Below are 17,903 nucleotides of genomic sequence, written 5' to 3' on the forward strand. Positions count from 1 at the left end.
AACCCAAGGGAATTTTGGAGCAGAAGGTGCTTAGAAAACAAAACAGGGAATTACTCTAACAATTCTTATCTGGACCTAAGTGGTATATTGTGGAGGTAGGAAGGAGTCCAGATCATTTCACTCCTTGTCAGTCACTGTTGAGAAGAATTAAAACTTACCACCAGAGACAAATATGAATTGTACAGATGCTGCTGCTGAAAAGACAGAAGAGGAATATAGTAAAGAAATGCTGAATCCAAGGAAGGATGTAAATAAATATAAATAAATACTTTATTTTCTGTCATTGTGGGCATCCAGAAACAGTAAAGGGATAATCAGGTTCAGAAAGAAAGTCGTAGGTGAAGGAACTGTCATATTCAAGCATCATGCCTTGATCTGTCAAGTATTAACAAGACATTTTTATGTTAATGAAAATAATTTTGAAGATGCCATTAATTCAGCAGAGAAAAGCAAAGAAGTCCAGAAGAATCTCTTTGTCTCTGATATACTTGGTCAAGTCTACAAAAGCCAGCTTATCTTCCATAAGGATAAAATTTAGTAAAGGAGAATTGTATCTCCTCAGGAACTCAAAGACCTCTAAAGGAAGCCACAAAAGCTTCAAATGCCTTCAGAGAACCTCAGCAACACAATGAATGCAGAGACCACGAAACTGGACAATGCATAGATCTAAAAGGAGGGGTGGGATGTAGAATACATCGTGCTACTTAGGGAGACAAATTTGAATGCAGAAAATTCAGCTTCGGGAGAAAGTCCCCCTTTTCGATGAAAGGAATAATTCCTCTAGAGGGGTCATTGCCCATCTTTTGAGTGGAAAGAATGATCAATTCAGGCAGAATGGAATTACCCAGTAACCAAAAAGCATTTTTTTTTAATTTAAATGCTCTTCAACGCCTTTTTTGAAAATAACTTTCAATACTCTTCAAAAGACTGCTTTTTTCATCTGAAGGTAAGAGATAATGAAAGGGAAAATGTGAAAGAAAAAAGCCAGGCTAAAATGAAAGGGTTACTCAGGATATAAGTACCGTGCTTAGTAAATATGTCTGACTTGTAGTAGGGGTTTAATAAATACGTATTGGCTGAGAATGTTGATTTGAGTACTTCTTTTGCTTATTCCTTACAGAGTAGGAAAGGGAATCAGCTCAGGAAAGGCAAGCAAATTTCCACGTACCTCCCTAAAAAATCCTGGGTTTCTAACAGTTTCTGAACTGTCTGGGAGAGTGGCCAATACTTTGCCCCTTGATCGTATGTAAATTGTTCTTTTATATATTATATACGAGTTATGTCGCATATTAGTTTTGCCATTTCTACATTAAGGGTAAAAATTATATTCAGCAGCAGCATTAATATCCAAAGCACACTTGTCCCTGCCTACCCCTACAAAGTGATGGCAAGCAACTAAAGTTTATCGAAATAGCACCTTGAGAAGAAAATTCAGTTTGGCCAACAAGTGAGAGCTCAGATCCAATTTATGATTGGGCAAATTCAATCTACACCCTCAACAATGAGTCTGCAACATCACCACAGAGAGGCAGAGGTAAGAGTTAGTCACTTACTCTAAGAATTACAGAGAACAACAACATTTAGCATTTCTGCCTAGCAGGCCATGCACGAACTTTCACAGTGCACATGGGACTCAAGTAGATTTTCCTGATGCCAACTTGAGCACTCTATCCAGGGGTGAAGAACCTGCACCTTTAAGGTGACACGTGGCCTTCAACATCCTTGGGTGTGGCCTTTTGACTGCATCCAACTTTTACAGAACAAATCCTTTTGTTGAGGGGATTTTGGTCTGTGAAGTTTGGATTCAGCCAAAGGATCTCACTTGAGGACTTAGAGGGTCTCATGTGGCTTCGAGGCTGCAGGTTCAGACTTGGAGAGGTGGGGAACCAACAGCTATCAAACTTTTTTCCCCCCCCTTACAACACAATATTCAGTCTAGCAAATGATGATTCTAGAAAGACTTCAAGAGCACTCGGACACTCACTTGGGCACAGTTACTTTTCAAACTTTGTGACTTTGATCAAGTTTATTTTTTTTCCTCCCAAATGCAAAATGTTAGTGTGATATGCAAAATTTCCTAAAAATTCCCATTCAGTTTCTTATGCCAAACTGAAACATCAAAATTGCAAGGAAGGAAGTCACTACATGGAAGGGATAACTGTGTGTGATGGCTAAATAGAATTTGTTAAACTGTTTTTATCTGCAACAGCATTCAAAATTCTGCAGAATTCAGGCAACCTCATGGCACGGCATTAGAGAATCACTGCAGTGGTCCACACTGCCTCTCCCAATCACTTCTGCCTCTTGTGGTTCTTGGACAACCCTTTAAAACAAAAACAAAACACGCTGATGGTGAAAAGCTGTATTTGGGAACAAGAACCTGAATATTCATGAGTTTAGTTGGCACCTAGTCCCAATTTACCTGTTATATAAAGAGAGTAACGATGGTATGCTTGAACCATGGCTCCCCAGCCCAAAGATCCCGTCTCTGGCAATAACTCATGAGTGGGCCACCATGAGGCAAACTATCTCCCCATTATAAGAACCAGGTAACCTCTGTAGAACTTCCCTTGTATGAACAGAATTATCATGTATCAGCAGAACTATCATATACTGATTCCCCCAGTTACTGTATACAACCCAGAAGACAAGCTATAGACAACTCCCAAGGCTATCTTGTTACAAACCCCTTAAAAATTCCCCCTTCCCCAAAGACCATGACAGTGGTGAAAGATGTCTATGCTCATGGTACAGAAACTATGTGCCCACCACCTAATTAGCATACTTAGCACACAGTTAACTGAATTTTTCCCATATAAGCTTTAAGTTGCAAGTTCCTGAAAGGAGCTCTGCCTGCCATATTAGTGTTATAAAAAAAACTTTTTGCCACTTGACTGCAAGACTGCTTAAATATGAATTCTTTCCTGACAACTCCATCCTAAGGGGTCCCTGCAACCAGTATTATATCCACTACTACATCAAGATCCTGACATTCTTGGATCTTAAGTCAAGGTTATCAAAATTTAAAGGGGGAAAAACTAATTTGGTTGTTGCTGCTGTTACCTTGAGAAAAAAGGAGCAGAAAGCTTCCTTCCATGTATCAGAATGTTCAGGAGCTTGCTTTGATCTCTATGTTGTCTCCTACAGAGCTGTCAAATTTAGAGAGACCTGAATAAGACTGAGTTGCAAATGTTGTGAAATTCATTCCCTATCCATTTGTAGGCAATTGCAATCATTTCCAAGAGTGACTGTTTTGAGGTGCTTGAGACACACAAGGATACCTTTTCCTCCTCTGCTTTAAGTGACCTACAAAAATAAAAACCCTAAGAACAGCTGTCAGTGGGGCTCAGTATTTAACAACACAGCCTTGTTCTTCTGATTCAATTAAGCAATGACACGACTAAAGTGAAATGGATCCTACCAGGGAGTGCTTACGTTGGAAGTTAATGTGCATTATTTCATTTAGGTTTCACAAGAATTATGCGAGGTAACTGAATTTTGCAGAAAAGAAAGCTGGACCTCAGGGTCTCAAATTGCTTGCCAACTATTCCACAGCTAGTGCTCCAAATCTGAAATAACCCATTATACCATGTATATGCCCAATGGCACAAGGTTTTCAGAGCTTCTTAAACTCCATATGGGTCATGGTCCACACAGTTTAAGAGGCATTGAAAGGGTCACAAGTGGAAAAAGTTTAAGAAGCCCTGGCTTAGAACATTGAACACCTAACTCTCTTCAAAGTCCAACACAACCTGGACAAAGTCAATTAGAAGCAATTTCGAAATAATTTTTTTTCCATAAATATTAAACTAATACCTTCAGGGCCCTTTAGCAACCAAGGTTTCTCCTTCAATTTACCAGAAGGATATCATATACCCTTTTACTTTCAGGTACTCTGCCCCAAAGGAATGTAAACTAGATTTCTTAAGAACCATACCTTAAAAAACCCCAAATCACTCTGGTTCTCATTGATTGGGCAACAATAGGCCCCTGTCCAAGCCTAACTTGGTCATTATTTGGGCCCTGTTGGCTCAGAGTGAATATAAATACAAATTGTTTCTGTTTTGGCCAGAAAGTCTCTCCCAGATTGTCAGTTTTGGAGTTTTTGTTTTTTGTACGAGGTACTCCAAAGGCCATTCTATGCCCCATTTCTTACCTAGCTTTACTCACTGAATAGTTGTTGCCTCAATCAAATAGCGGTCTGGGAAAGACCTTAAGCCTAAAACATGCAAGATATTCCATGGCATCTGGGGCTATCTCCAGTTGTTTTGGTCTATTATCTTAGCACTGGGCCCCAGGTGGCTCTGGAGGAGACTGAGACTGATATAACTTAAATCCAATTCACTTGCATGTCATGGCATCACCTCCCTGACATCTTGGTCCTCTTCAAGAGCCAAGGACAAATAACAACCAGAAGGGTCATGGGTGGGTTAAGGATGTGATTACATTCCTGTTTTCCCTTCCACTTCCTACTTTTGGCTCTTGGGGCTGTGGAGATGTTACCCCTCCTTACACTGCCCTACAATGATGGGTCTGGGCTTTTGCATAATAGCAAAATGGCAAAGTGTAGAGGTGTGCAGGGAGTGGAGTGGAAATCTGTTAAAGAAAACAGAGTTTGCCTTCTCTTCTCTAGATCGAGCAAAATATTGGAGGTAAAGTGCTGAAAGGAAATAAATGATAGTATTTGAAGGGTTATTGCATAGAAGCGTCTTGCCTACGTTGTAATGTATGGGTGCTAGGAACCCTGAAGTTCAAGGGCAAAAGGCACAGATCTTGTCTGGAAAGAATTCAGGTCAAGTCTTCTTTCAGTCAGAGGAAAGATTTATTAAAACACCAATTGGGGTGGGCAAGCTTTCCTAGTCTGTGCTATTGGCCAGATTTTGAGATTCTGAGCAATTTAATGGAGGCAGGATGGACCTTTTATACAGAAAGACCGTGGGAAGATCTGTATGTGATCTAGGAGATAACAAAAGGGGTCTAAGATGGAATTAAGGCTGGGAAGCGACCGGGTGATGCATAGGTAACAGACGATGAAGAACTGGGCTAGGCTAGAGGTAACAGAGAATTGGAGACTGGAGCAGGGTGGAAGTCACAATGCAAGGACAGTTGAAAAAATTATAGAGAGATAAACCTCAGGTGAATGGCAGGGACCTGGGTCACATGGGAAAGTGCAGGGCCTTTTAGAGATCCATCATTAGGCACCCTATCACCTAGACCTATAGGACAGAACTGGGAACCGATAGGTAAAAGGGACAGACAAGGTGATCTTTACCCTTCTTTGGGAAGAGGAGAGAAAAGTGAGGAAGAAATTAAGTCTGTCCCAAAGTGTAATGCAGGGAACCTGGGAAATAAGTACCTCATCACTGGATCCTTCAAAAAGATGGCCATTTGTCCTGGATGCCACAGAAATAATTTCTCAGATGTGAATTGTTTGACTTCTGAGGTCCCTTCCAACTCTGAAACTCAGGGAAAATAGAATCGTATGCAAAAGGGACTAATGCCACACCCTTGATAAAGTTCTCCAGACATATCTTTCCAGGATCCAAGTAATAACTTTTCGTTATTTTTGTTAGCTGGTCAGTCAAAAAGCGAATAAGACCCTTGTAATCAACTGTAGTTCTATTTCTCCTTTAAAAAAAATAGATCTATTGGGGTTTAATAACACAACTTTCCTCATCATACCAAGAAGTTTATTCTTTACTTCTGTTTTTCCCTTGAAATAGAAATTTACTCATTCATGCAAGGCTCTCAGAGACACTCAGGCATCATTCACAGTCAACTTAGTCACTAAGTCAGATGTTACTTGTGGCCAAAGTATTGTTACAACTCACTGTGACAAACTGATATGACCAGCCAACTTCCTTTCAGCATAGCACAAGGGAGTCAAAAAAGTCTACATTTTCCCTCAATTTAAAAATATTCTGAGAAGGGGCCCATAGAGACTTCACCAACCTGATAAAGAGGTCCATGACACCCCAAAAGTTAAGAACATTTGCTGTAATTGAGGCTTTGCCTGTTGGTTTGTCTGACTCAGCATATCTTAGAGGCCACACTAAGCGTTCATTTCCAATAAGCATGTTGTCCATTCATGTTCACAAAACACTTTTACGTATTACTTTTGATCTTCAAAACAATTCTGTAAGGGAGGTGCTGTGGTCATTCCCATTTGACAGATGAAGAAATGGAGAATGCAGCTTAAGTGATTTGCTCAGAATCGCACAGCTATTAAAGTTGTCTGAAGCATGATTAGAAACCAACTTCAAGTACAGTACTAATTCCCAGCACTCCCTTGCCTACCTACAATTTAAGTTTGCCTTGCAAATGTTCTTCCATGGCACTTGGTTTCAATCACTGGATTTGGACTGGACATGATATGGCTGGATCTTGTTCAGATACAACGGTTGACAGGGCTCAGCCCACCAAGACCAAGAATTTCCTCATTTTGAGGAAAATACAGTAGCCCTCTACCTCTCTAGTCTCATTCCATGCTCTGGTGATATTTCTAGTTTAAAGAATATACCCTTTTTCCATTCATTTCTAATGCAGAGATGGTAATATGTCTTCTCAAAAGAGACCCTCATCAGCATTATCAATGCCTTTTTGGCCTAGAATATAAATTATAGTTATGAAATTCATAGAAACAATTCTGAGTATAATTCATTTATTAATTAGGCTAGCAAATAATTCAATAAAATTGAAGTGTGTAATCTCTCTGTGACCAAAGACTCCAAGGAAACATCCCAGGGTAATATAAATCCAGGTCTGCATTCCTGACAGCAAATTACTGGGACCTCCCCCTGACAATTGAAAGATAACCCTGATGGTGAACATTTAGCGAAGAATTAAGGAACAAGACCTGGTCATAAGATTCAGCAGCCTCCAACAATCTGGACAAGGAAACTAAAGCACTCAGGATCTCTCTGGCTTAGTTTCTCTTTGTAGGCAGCAAGTCACTAACTTTGATTTGAAATCAAAGACAAAAAGACTTGCCTTCTTAGTAGCATGGACAATCTCAGGTGGGCTTTCGTAAATGGAACAAACAAACTGAGGGTCCTTGCCCAGACAGGTTTTTTGGGGCTGGGAGTTATTGCCTCCTCAGCTAGGAAGGTCTCTTTTGAGCTAAGAGATGAAGGCTTTAACAGAAAAAGGAATGATACTGGTTAATATCAACAATCAAATGATATAACATTAAAATTGAATTTCCTCAGAATAAAGAAATTTCTAGAGCTTGCATTAGGTAGCAGGTTCTTAATAAACTTCCACAATGGTTTTTGTTTCCTGAAAGATAAAGGTATTGGGACCAGTTGGGCTTCTGTGTGAGATCTATGATGATACAATATGGTTTTGGTAAGAGAGGGCCTAGGTAGAATGCCAACTTCCAAAAGTAGAATCATTCTCATAGAACTAAGGCCAAAATAGGAAAGTTGGCAACTAGGAAGCAAATACAATCAAAGAAAAGGTTCAGTAAGCATCAAAACAGGCAGGAGACAAAGTGTTTCCCTTCACTAAACTAGCCATTATTTGACCATTTTTTAAGGCAAGGAATTTGGAGAATGTTCCCATTTACCCTTTCAATGAGCAGTACACCTTTTGTGTACTGCCTCCTTTTGAATAGGAGACACTTGTATCGTGATTAGCAGAGAATGTCCTGTGTGGACAAAACCATCCCAGAAGCTCATTGTTGCTGAGTCATTCCAATCACTTCCAACTCTGTGACTTCGTTTGGGGTTTTCTTGTCCTGGAGTGGTTTGCTGTTTCTTTCTCCAGCTCATTTTACTGATGAGAAAACTGAGGCAAACAGAGTTAAGTGGCTTTCTCAGGGTCACACAGATAAGTAAGTATCTGAGGCCAGATTTGAACTCAGGAAGATGTGGTTCCTGAACCCAAAGCCCAGGGCTCTATCCACTATAACTGCTAGCTGCCCAAAAAACAATATTCAGAAGAAGTAAAGCTAACATGTATGCAAGCAGCAATATAATCTGAGGTTTTAATCTCTAAGCAATATTTAAAATGCTAGGATACTCTCAGAGAAATTCCATCAATTCCAGCCCCTGTAACTGTATATTCCCATCCACTTGACACCACTTATGAGCATTTTATGGTCTTCATAAGTGTTTCCTTTCCAAGTATTTAGATCTCACATGTGTTTTAAAACCAAATTCAGAGGGAAAAAAAAATCCGTCTTATTAGTGCCACTGAAATTGGGATGACTTAGAGGAAAACAGAGGCAGAAAAAATGATAGGGCAAGATCCTTCTCACCTCATGTGAGGATCAAACTCTCAAAAGCTGAGCACAATTAGTCAAAGTATAGGACCATCATTTTACGATCTAGCTTGGATGTCAGTGGCCATTGAAGTCAACCCCTGACAAGGGCACCAAGATCTGGAAAATTTCAACAACAGCTGCATCTATGTGTACTTTAAGGTGGGCCTTTCAGATAGCCTCAATCTTAACCTCCCAACAACCCTGGGAGACATTGATCCATTTCTTCATCTATAAAATGGAGACAAGAGGCTTAATGCCTTGCTCAAGATTCCACCACTACACCAATTATTGGAGGTGGAATTTTGAAGGCACTCTGACTCCAGTCAGTGCCCTTTTCCCGGGAACCACACTGCTCTCCAAGGTCTTTTCCCTATTTACAGACACATTCATGCATTCTTGGTTATATACCCAAGGAAAATGGAAATAATCTTCATGGCAAGAAAAAAAAATGCGATTTAGTTTCAGAGAGGAAATTAGACTAGCCTGTATGAGCAGTAACCCTTAGTAATGCTAGCTAGCATTTAAGATGGCTCTTTAAAAGTTTACAAAGCACTTTATAACTTATCTCATTTTATCCTTACAACACTGAGAGGTTGATGCTTTTAGTACTATTTTATAGAGGAAGAAATGGATGCAGTGGTTAAGTGACTTACCTAGGGAGATAGAGCTACTAATAAATACCTGAGGATTTGAATTCAGTCTCCTCAACTCTAAGCCCAGTATGATCCCCCCTGGGCCAATTAGTACTATATTTCATAGTCTAGAATTATCATGAAAACAGCAAAGCCGAGCAGCAAATTCATACAAAGCTCCCAATTCATTATCATGGTGCAAGACTAATCACTGTTGCTTCTACTGCCATCTCTTGCCATTAGCTTTTTTTTTTTTTTTTTTTTTTTTTGGCAAATCAGCACTATCCACTTTGCCACTTAGCTGCCTAATATGTAACTATGGCTATTAATAATAGTAGTTACCATTAAAATTCTCATTGCCACGAGAAGTTTATCATTTTGAGAAAAGGGAAAATAATTTCCAGAATTATGAAAAATCCAGTTGGAATTTTCTTATGATGTACTCTCGTCCCCCCTAAACCATTTCTCAACAAAACTTGGGCATGTTTCAGGGAACCCCCCTTCACCCAGGTCAGTTGATTGTATAAAGTCACTTCTACTAGATCAGAGACTTGTCGGTCATTTTCTTTCACAGCATCATAGATGTATGAAAATTCATCAATTTCCAAATATTTTTATTCATGACCCTGGGGTTTTGAAATCTCAATCCACGTGCAAGAGATATGACTTAAACAGCTTGCAGAAGTCCATTTATGCACCAGTCAATTCCAAAATATTGCTATCACATGCATTCATTGACCACATAGTCCAAACAATTATCAGAAGTCCCTCTAATAAAATAGAATATCTACCACCTTCAGGATTAAGGGCATTGGTTAAAATATTCTCTAAATTCTAAAGCAATAAATCATCTGAAACGTGTTTACAGCCAGGCATTTTTAGCATTCTGTAGAAAGCAGGTGCAGTGGATTCAACAGTGAGCTTTCACATAGCACTTTGAGCTTTGCAAAGCTGCATAGATCTCATTTGATCCTCACAATAACCCTATGTGAGCACAATAACTGTTATTCCCATTTTACAGATAAGAAAACTGGATATGTGAAAGTTGTGATTTGTCCAAGGTCACACCTATACACCAAGAGAAAAAAGGGATAGAGTATCTGCCCATGCTGAGCACAACTTCCCATAGTCATGCACCCCCCATGACACTCCCTCCACCCCCCCTTTCCTGCTTGCTTTCTACCCATTTTCCTTATCAGTCATTCCTACCTTTTCCTTGATATGAGGGTAGAGAAGTTAGATTTTGTTTCTGCAATGGTTCCTAGATGGCTTCATTATTCATTTGCCAGAAAGACTGGATCACATTGGGCACTACAAAAGATTAATTCTGGGTCTAATCCTTCAAGAATTGAAAAAAACTTGTAAAATTTCAGGGATAGTGAGGAGATGGCTCCACGGTCTGGCCACTGAAATAGCTCATCTGCCACTGGGCCTCTGCCTACACCCCCAGGCAGCACACCCTTGTTTCACCTGAGTCAGCAACTCCTTCCTGTCAGTAGCCTGGATATGCTGCTCTGGGACTAAGAGGGAGAGGGCTCTCAAGCCCATTCCAATCCATGACAGCCTGTCTTCTCAGTAAGGTGTGAGGAAATATAATCACAAGAGGATGAAAGAACTGATTTGGCGAAGGCAGCCAACAAGGAAACAAAGAAAACTTGAACTCTCATCTCCTAACTCCACACCTCAAAATCCCTTATCCATATCACGATTCATCCTCACCTTTGCCCCAGATGGGGCATTTCTTCAAAGTTAATTCCTCCTCTGCTTGTGCCCTGAACCCATCCTTCCCCCCCCACCCCCTTCTCTCCACAATAATTCCCTCCATTATCTTCACTGCAACCTACAAAATATGCCCAGGTCACCCCTAATCTTTATTTAAAAAAAAAAAAAAAATCGCTGCCCTTTTTCAAGTTATCCTTTTTTCGTGGTTAATCTCCTAGAAAGGTGTCTGCTCTTTATTTTATCTCCCATTCCTTTTTGAAAAATTCACATTTCTGACACTTCCCAAAGACCACATCTATACATAAACCTTTGTTTTCACTAAATGTAGTTGAACAACTTAGTGAACATGTTGAACGTGTCTGGTTTCATTCACATCTCATTCTACACCTACATAGGCCACTAAGAGGAAGGCATAACACAAGTCCTCTGAAGTCAAGATTGTTCATTGCACGAATTAGTTTTTCCATGGTTTTACATCAATTTACATCAATTTCTTTCTAGACCATTTATTTTTCTTCCACTGTTTGAACGTAAACTCCTTAAGTGACCCACCATGTTTGGTTTGTATTCTCCTGTGTCTTTATAGCTACATAGTTAGCGACAATTAACAAAATTACTTGGTACAAATTTCATTCTTAATTTCCCCTCTCCCCATTATTCTCTTTGGAATTGGTCACTTGTTCCTCCAGATGTATATTTTGCTGTTCAGTAGTATATTAGTAACTCCTTGGTAGTCTGATACCAGTCTAGATCAATAAGTGACAATGCCTAAATTTATAACCAATATGGTCCCACCATGAGCAATGTGTCCTATTCCCCAATGATTTCTCTCATCTGTAGGGGATTTTTTTTTTTTTTTTTTTTTTAAAGTGTTGTACTTCAAAGTGCTATGGGCATCTTGGCTTGTTTTATCTCTCACTCAATTTTTTGAGCGTATCTCTGGGAGTCTTTAAGAACATTCATTCCCCATTCAAGCCTTTGAAGTTCGGCCTCTGACTTTACCATCTCACTTATAAAGTGCCCTAAAAGTTAACACTGACCTTTATCAACCCTTGCTCCTCTGGGTTTTTCTCCCCCCCCCTTTTTTGGGGGTGGGGAGGGAGGCGTCAATGGCCATCTGTCTTCCCTTCCCCTAGATATTTTGCTCATTTGACTTGTGACAGCTGTGCTCTTTCCAACCCTGCCATTTCAAGTAATATTAAAGTAAATAACTGTCATCCCTTGGTCTCAGTTTCATCTCTTAAGATAGAAGGTTTGGACCATGTGTCTTCCATCTTTCCAACTATAACACCATTCCTTTCCAGACTCAATCTACCTTTTGATGCTTTGCATTTTACATTCTCTTCCTTTATGAACTAGCTCCTGTGGATTCAATCACTTTTACCAAAAATCTATATAATCACTCATCATTACTCTTCTGAACAACAATACAACTCTGCCATCAGGCTGTTGGACCTTTCCACCTTGTCCTCTCATTTACTTATGTGTACAATGGACTCATCTCTTCAAACCCACCCCCAATTTCCTCCAATATTTTCTACTTCTATTGAGAAAATTTTCTCCCAGTCAGACAAGTTCACTAACTTTTGTCCATCTCCTTTGTGGTAAATGGTCAGGTAGATGAGTGTAGACTTGGCTAACTTCATGGCCATCACACTTTGGTTCCAGCCCTCATCTCTCTTCTGAACAGAGCTTTCCTGTTTCCTCCTCTCTCCCCTTCCCAATTCTATCTCTAGAATCACTGCCAACATAATCTTTGAGCATGGACATTTACTCAAAAGCTTTTGGTCTTCAAATAATACTTTTTGACCCCAAAATATCACTATTCATGCCATACACAGGGATGTGCTAGAGGTAGCTTGAACCAACTCACAAGAAACAATCATTAAATTTTCAACGTGAACTTTTCTACCCTCAAGTCAAAATGCTACAAAAATCAGGGCTTGATCTATTGTTTTATTGTCTAGACTTAAAGTCACGGAGAAAAAGTTAAGCAGCTATAACTAGGCTTTTGTATTTTCTTTCTAGAGAGCTGATTGTTAAAATGCTTACCAGCATGCCTCTGATTATACTCCAAAGATGAGAAGAGGAAAAAGTTGGAAACATGGAGTACCTATTAATTGTGGAAATGATTGCATGGTGGTATGTCAATCTATTTAAGGGCCACATATTTTGTTAAAAACAAAAAGAGGAACTTCCATCACCAAATGCATATGAAGAAAATCAACTTTGAAATACTTAAAGAATTCTGATCAACAGCTTTGACCAACCACAATTCCAGAAGACAGATGAAGCATATTACTTGCCTCGACAGAAAAGGTGATAGATTATGGATGTAAAAAAAAAAAAAAAAAGTTTTGGATATAACCAATATGAAAAATCTATTTTGCTTGAGAAAATATTCACTACTGGGGTGTGGTTTTTCTCTTATTTATCAATAAAAGTAGAGTGGGACGAGAGGAAAGCTAATGATAGGGTTATATCAAAGGTGAGATAATTAGGGTCATTAAAATCATAAATGCACAGTATAGCTTTGTAAACTGAGTTTATTCCTTAAAAGAACAGTTCATAACAGAATGGTTTCATGTATAAACATTTTTTTTCTATTTTACTTTCCTACAGAGAAATGCTCATTTAACTAGTTAAGGCTAAGATAAAAAAAAAAAAAATCTTGTCTCCTTACCCTAAAGCTAACAGGACCTGTGTAGCTAGGTATTTAAATACCTGACTCTACACCTTTTTTTTCCTCCCAAACCTCTATTACTCTTCCCTTCACACAGTTTCCAGGAGAGCTGGACTACTTGCTGCTCCCTTCCCCATAGCCCCCCACCCACTCAAAAAATTGAGCTTCATTTCCTTCCCTCCATGTATTTGCATAAGTGAACCATCTTACCTGGAGCGTACTCTTCCTTTAAGCTTCATTTCTCCAATTCTTATCTTCCTTTAAGACTCAAGTTTAATACTCAGTTGCACTACCTTTCCAGACTCCCCCAATACAGCCCCCCAAGGTATGTCCATTTTGGAGAGTCATAGCCTAGGTGGTGTCAACGAGGGGCAACAGATAGGGCCAGAGGAGCCAAGCAGGGTTGTGATAGGCTCTTTCAGGGCTCTTCTTTCTCCTTCCTGCCTCCCTAGTGGCTACTTTGGGTAGCCAAGAGAAAGCTGGGCAGATACCCCTCTGGGGCATCTACTCAACCTCTGGAATAGCTTCTGAGAAGGGCAAGTGCTGTTCTGGTCCAGAGAGCAGCAAGAATGAGAAACAGATGATGAGCCATCCGTAAGGAGCAGAGCTTTCTACGGCTGAGCTCCTAGAATGGTGACACGTTCTGGCCGAGTCTTCTTGTTTTTACAGAGCATTTATTCTGTTTGTCATTAACAGCACATGCCATTGGTCATTAAAGGTGTACAGCAAGGCAACCGGAGAAAATATGCAACGTTTAGATGATATTTACTTACATATCCAGGGAAATCCCCAAGACAATAAGTTTTCTTCTCACATAGGAAGGGGTTAACCTAGAGTAACACCCCTTCATTGGAATATATATCAGCTACATGATTGTGGTCTCTCAGTTAACATAAGTTGGACTACATTCTTTGCCGAGTGCTTGTAATTGAATAAGATTTTAAAGGATCTGATTCTAGACACAACGTGAGAACTGTTCCCTTTGTACGTAAGAAGCCTCGAGCACTCAGTTAAGGTTGCTTTGTGTTTACTTGTTTGTGGAAGATAGATTCTCTCCACCCTCCAAGAAAGATGTAAATTCCAAGGACTGAAAATGCTCTTTGCACTCTACTTGATCAGGATTTATTAAGCTGAAATGCTAAACTTTCAGCTTGTACAGTAAAGGATTGGTGATCATGAGTGGTCACAGGTTAAGAAGAATGGCATGAGTGTGGATAGGGGAGGGAGGTGCAGGGGAGAAGAAAAAAGAGGAGTGTCCCCTAGCTGAGATCCAGCTTTTGCCTACAAGAGCCAGGAAAAGGTAACATCTGGGCAAAGCAAGAAGGCCACCATTCCCAAGATATGCCTAAAATGCCAAAGCAAGAAGGACGTCATGTGGTAGTACGTGTCCTGGTGCCTTCACAAAAGGGACATTTGTCCGCCTTTGGGAGCAGTAGTGAGAATGCCTAGTCTGAATTATGTAGATTTGGTTTGCAAATTACTGGGTCACTTTAAATGACCCAGTAGTCTGGTTCTCCACAAAGTCAGAGTTTAGACAAGCATGAAATCAGAGGCAAGAAGGGCTTTACACCAGTCATCAACAGGACTAGAAGCCAGGTTACTCAAGAGTATGGAAAACAAGAAAGTTATGACTTGTACAGTCAGGTAAAGGTCAGAAGCTTGTGCGCAGGCTTAATGAGCTATTTGAGGGAAAGCCTATCAGAGAACATAAAGTCACACAGCCAGAGGATGCTAAGTCCAAAATTTGGAACACCACAAGAAGTTTCCATTAATCCGAACATGTTGTAGTCTTCCTGTAGCCCTTACCAGACACTACCCCTGTTCATTCAAGGGAATGAACGTAGAAGGCCCTCCCCTCCTCTGAACTCTATTTTAATAAATTTTCCTTGATACTTTTTTGCGTGTCAAGTTCATCTCCAACAAGAGTCCAGAGAAATAAGTAAAAGTTCCAGGCAACTTCAGGAGCTTGAATACTCTCTGCCATTAAGCCCTATCTCTTGGACCAAACAGGAAAAGCTGTCTTTATAAAATTAGGCCTGCAGTTGTCTGACAATCTAGAGAGGAAAAAAATCAGGAGGAAGGGTGCAGGAGAGAGCTACTGAAAAATCCGGTAATTCTCAGTATCAGAGGTCAGGACCATCAAAGGCTATGGAGTTCAGCATTGCTTTGAGTTTGCCGCCAACAACAACAAAAAAAAGTAAGGGAGTGGGTCTAAGTAAATGCAAATCAGAAACCAATGATCTCATCACAAAGCCACCTTCTCAGAGTAAGGAGACCTCCAAGCCCACAGTATTCCAACACTGACTTCTTCTCATCTAAGTGGGCTATGGCAAAGTTACTTCCTGAATTATATCCAAAACTTACAACTGAATAGCCAATCTATATAACTTGTCCATCTGTCTGAATGGACAAGTTGGATCCCAAGCTTCTCATAAGACAGGGGTCCATTTTTTTTAATATCAAAACGCCACCATTCTACTCATGTGAGGTTATGGCAGAAGGACATGGAATACAATGATCTCTGAAGAACTGACTCCCAGAGGGCAATGGAAAGGTTCATGGTGGATACGAGCAGGCTACATACACAGTCAATGAGGAACTAAAGAAAATGATGCTATCATATAATGAATGGCACAAGAAAATGGGCTGGTTATAGGGTAAGAGCAAAGGGTAGCAGATTGACAGCAAGAACATTTCACTAGTACTGTTGATGGGGTGCTTGGGTCTCAGTTCTAAAAAGTCACATTTCTCCCTAGCCTGAAAACACTATCCCAGGTAGTTTCTCCCCAAGGACACAGCCTGCCTTAGCAAAACTTTTATCTCGAATTTTCCTGATATGGTAGGCCAGCTGTACCTATAGAACTTAGGTCTGAATCAGCTGTGTACTGGTTGAACAGGCTGCATACTGGGGTCATAATGACATTTACTATTCACCGACCAATCGTATGTATCCTAGACTTAGATACAAGTATGGTCCCTTACATTTTATCTTGTCTAACAAGACATTGATGAGAACAACCTGGTATTTTCTCTAGTCAACCATGACGTGTTAGCTGATTTAGTGAAGTTTCAGACCTAAAACCACACCATCATGTAACTCCCCCCCCCCCCCCCCCCACCTTGGGCTATTTACCAATTTTACTTTGAGCAAAATACCTGCACAGTAGAAACCAAAAGTACATGTTCCTTTAAGAACTAACTACTCTCTAATCCTATCTGAATCACCTAGTTAGCATATTTGGCACATATTATACTATGGAATATCCCATATAAACTTTACCTGTACCACCCCCTCTAAGGTTGCAGTTTCCCTAAGAACTCTTGCCTGCTGGAAAGGATAATAAATCTTTAACCTTGACCTCAATAATGCTTGAGTCCACGAATTCTTTCCTAGATGGCCCACACAGGCAACCTCAGTCTTGGAGTTCCTGTACTTCCCCCCCCCCCCCCCCCCAACCCTCATCACTATTATGATATCAGGAAAAATTGATGAAGGCCTCTAAACCTGAAACCATCTATTTGTCTATTGAGAAGATCATTTGAATATTTGAAGTTACCTTTCAAACCCTTTAGGAGAAAACTCTTTAGTAGTCACAGCATCCATTTATGACTTGAAATACCATTAAAAAGAGAAGTCTACATCAACCAAACCTAAGAGCTACACTAGACCTGGTAGATTTTTTTTTGGCTTCAGTTTTGTGTTTCCTGTGACCTCAGACATTGGAATCAATAGACAGTGGCCTCATTACATTACCCAGGCTACCCCAAACAAGTTTTAGACTAGGACTAGATCAATATAAGAAACATAATAGGGCCCAGTAAAAGACTAAAATAAAGACTATGTATGCTGGTACCATAGTACAACAATTTATGACTCTTCAGGGTAAAAATGATTTTGTCATCCTTGCCAGTAGAAACTGACCCTGCCCTTCTTACTCCCAAGGATATTTGACTGAATGTCTCCAGTTCCTTCACTCTACAAGAACCCTTGTTTTTCTGTGTCTCTAGCACAGGTATCATGAACCTCTTCAGTAATATTCCCCCAAGCTTGGATGCCCTAGTTTAGGAGACTGAAAAAAAAAAAAAAAAAAGATGACACCAAGGCCCCAGGCATTGCACCATTTCATGGCACATGCTTGAAAGCTCCTGCAACAAGTATCTAATGGACAACAAGCTAGAATCAGACCTAAAACCCAAGTGGGCAGATGTTGGCATTCCCATGGAGCAAATTCCCCAGGATCAAGCCAAACACCAACCTACATATTGGTGGAAGCGGCACAAGGGAAACTATCACTTAGGCATCCCTAACAAAAAGCTTAGGATCTTCTCTGACTTTTGAGAGCACGACTCTTACTTTTCTCAGGGATGGACACTCTTTATCAGCTTACCACCCAGAAGATAATCCGAAGTCAGCTTGGAGAAGGCAGATTAATTGCCAAAGCCAAATTGAATGACATGGCAATACCATGGGCTCAGTGTCTGAGACTCAAAAGAGCAAACCTTCCATCTGTGATAGGGGGTGGCAGCAACATGAAGTCCCTCAGCTTCTATATCCGTTCATGAAAAGGCACAGACCAGATAAAGCAAAAGAAGGGATCCA

The 17,903-nt window shown here is 40.2% G+C and overlaps 1 long non-coding RNA gene across 11 annotated transcripts in view; it reads right to left on the reverse strand.

Moving 5' to 3' along the window:
• Window positions 1-2,007: 2,007 nt before the first annotated feature.
• LOC140532690 (uncharacterized) overlaps window positions 2,008-17,903 on the reverse strand; it is a 39,013-nt gene continuing 23,117 nt past the window's right edge. For 5 of the 11 annotated variants that reach the window (XR_011976620.1, XR_011976619.1, XR_011976621.1 and 2 more), the window contains 3 exons: window positions 5,357-5,456; window positions 3,064-3,149; window positions 2,008-2,323 (listed from right to left, as the gene is read on the reverse strand). This is a non-coding gene — a long non-coding RNA (uncharacterized lncRNA). Of the gene's footprint in view, window positions 2,324-3,063; window positions 3,150-5,356; window positions 5,457-5,952; window positions 6,137-6,990; window positions 7,134-17,903 lie in introns of all 11 variants that reach the window. The other 6 variants (XR_011976617.1, XR_011976626.1, XR_011976627.1 and 3 more) reach the window with 3 other exon arrangements.

Source organism: Notamacropus eugenii, chromosome 3 (assembly GCF_028372415.1).
Source record: "Notamacropus eugenii isolate mMacEug1 chromosome 3, mMacEug1.pri_v2, whole genome shotgun sequence".
NCBI lineage: Eukaryota > Metazoa > Chordata > Mammalia > Diprotodontia > Macropodidae > Notamacropus > Notamacropus eugenii.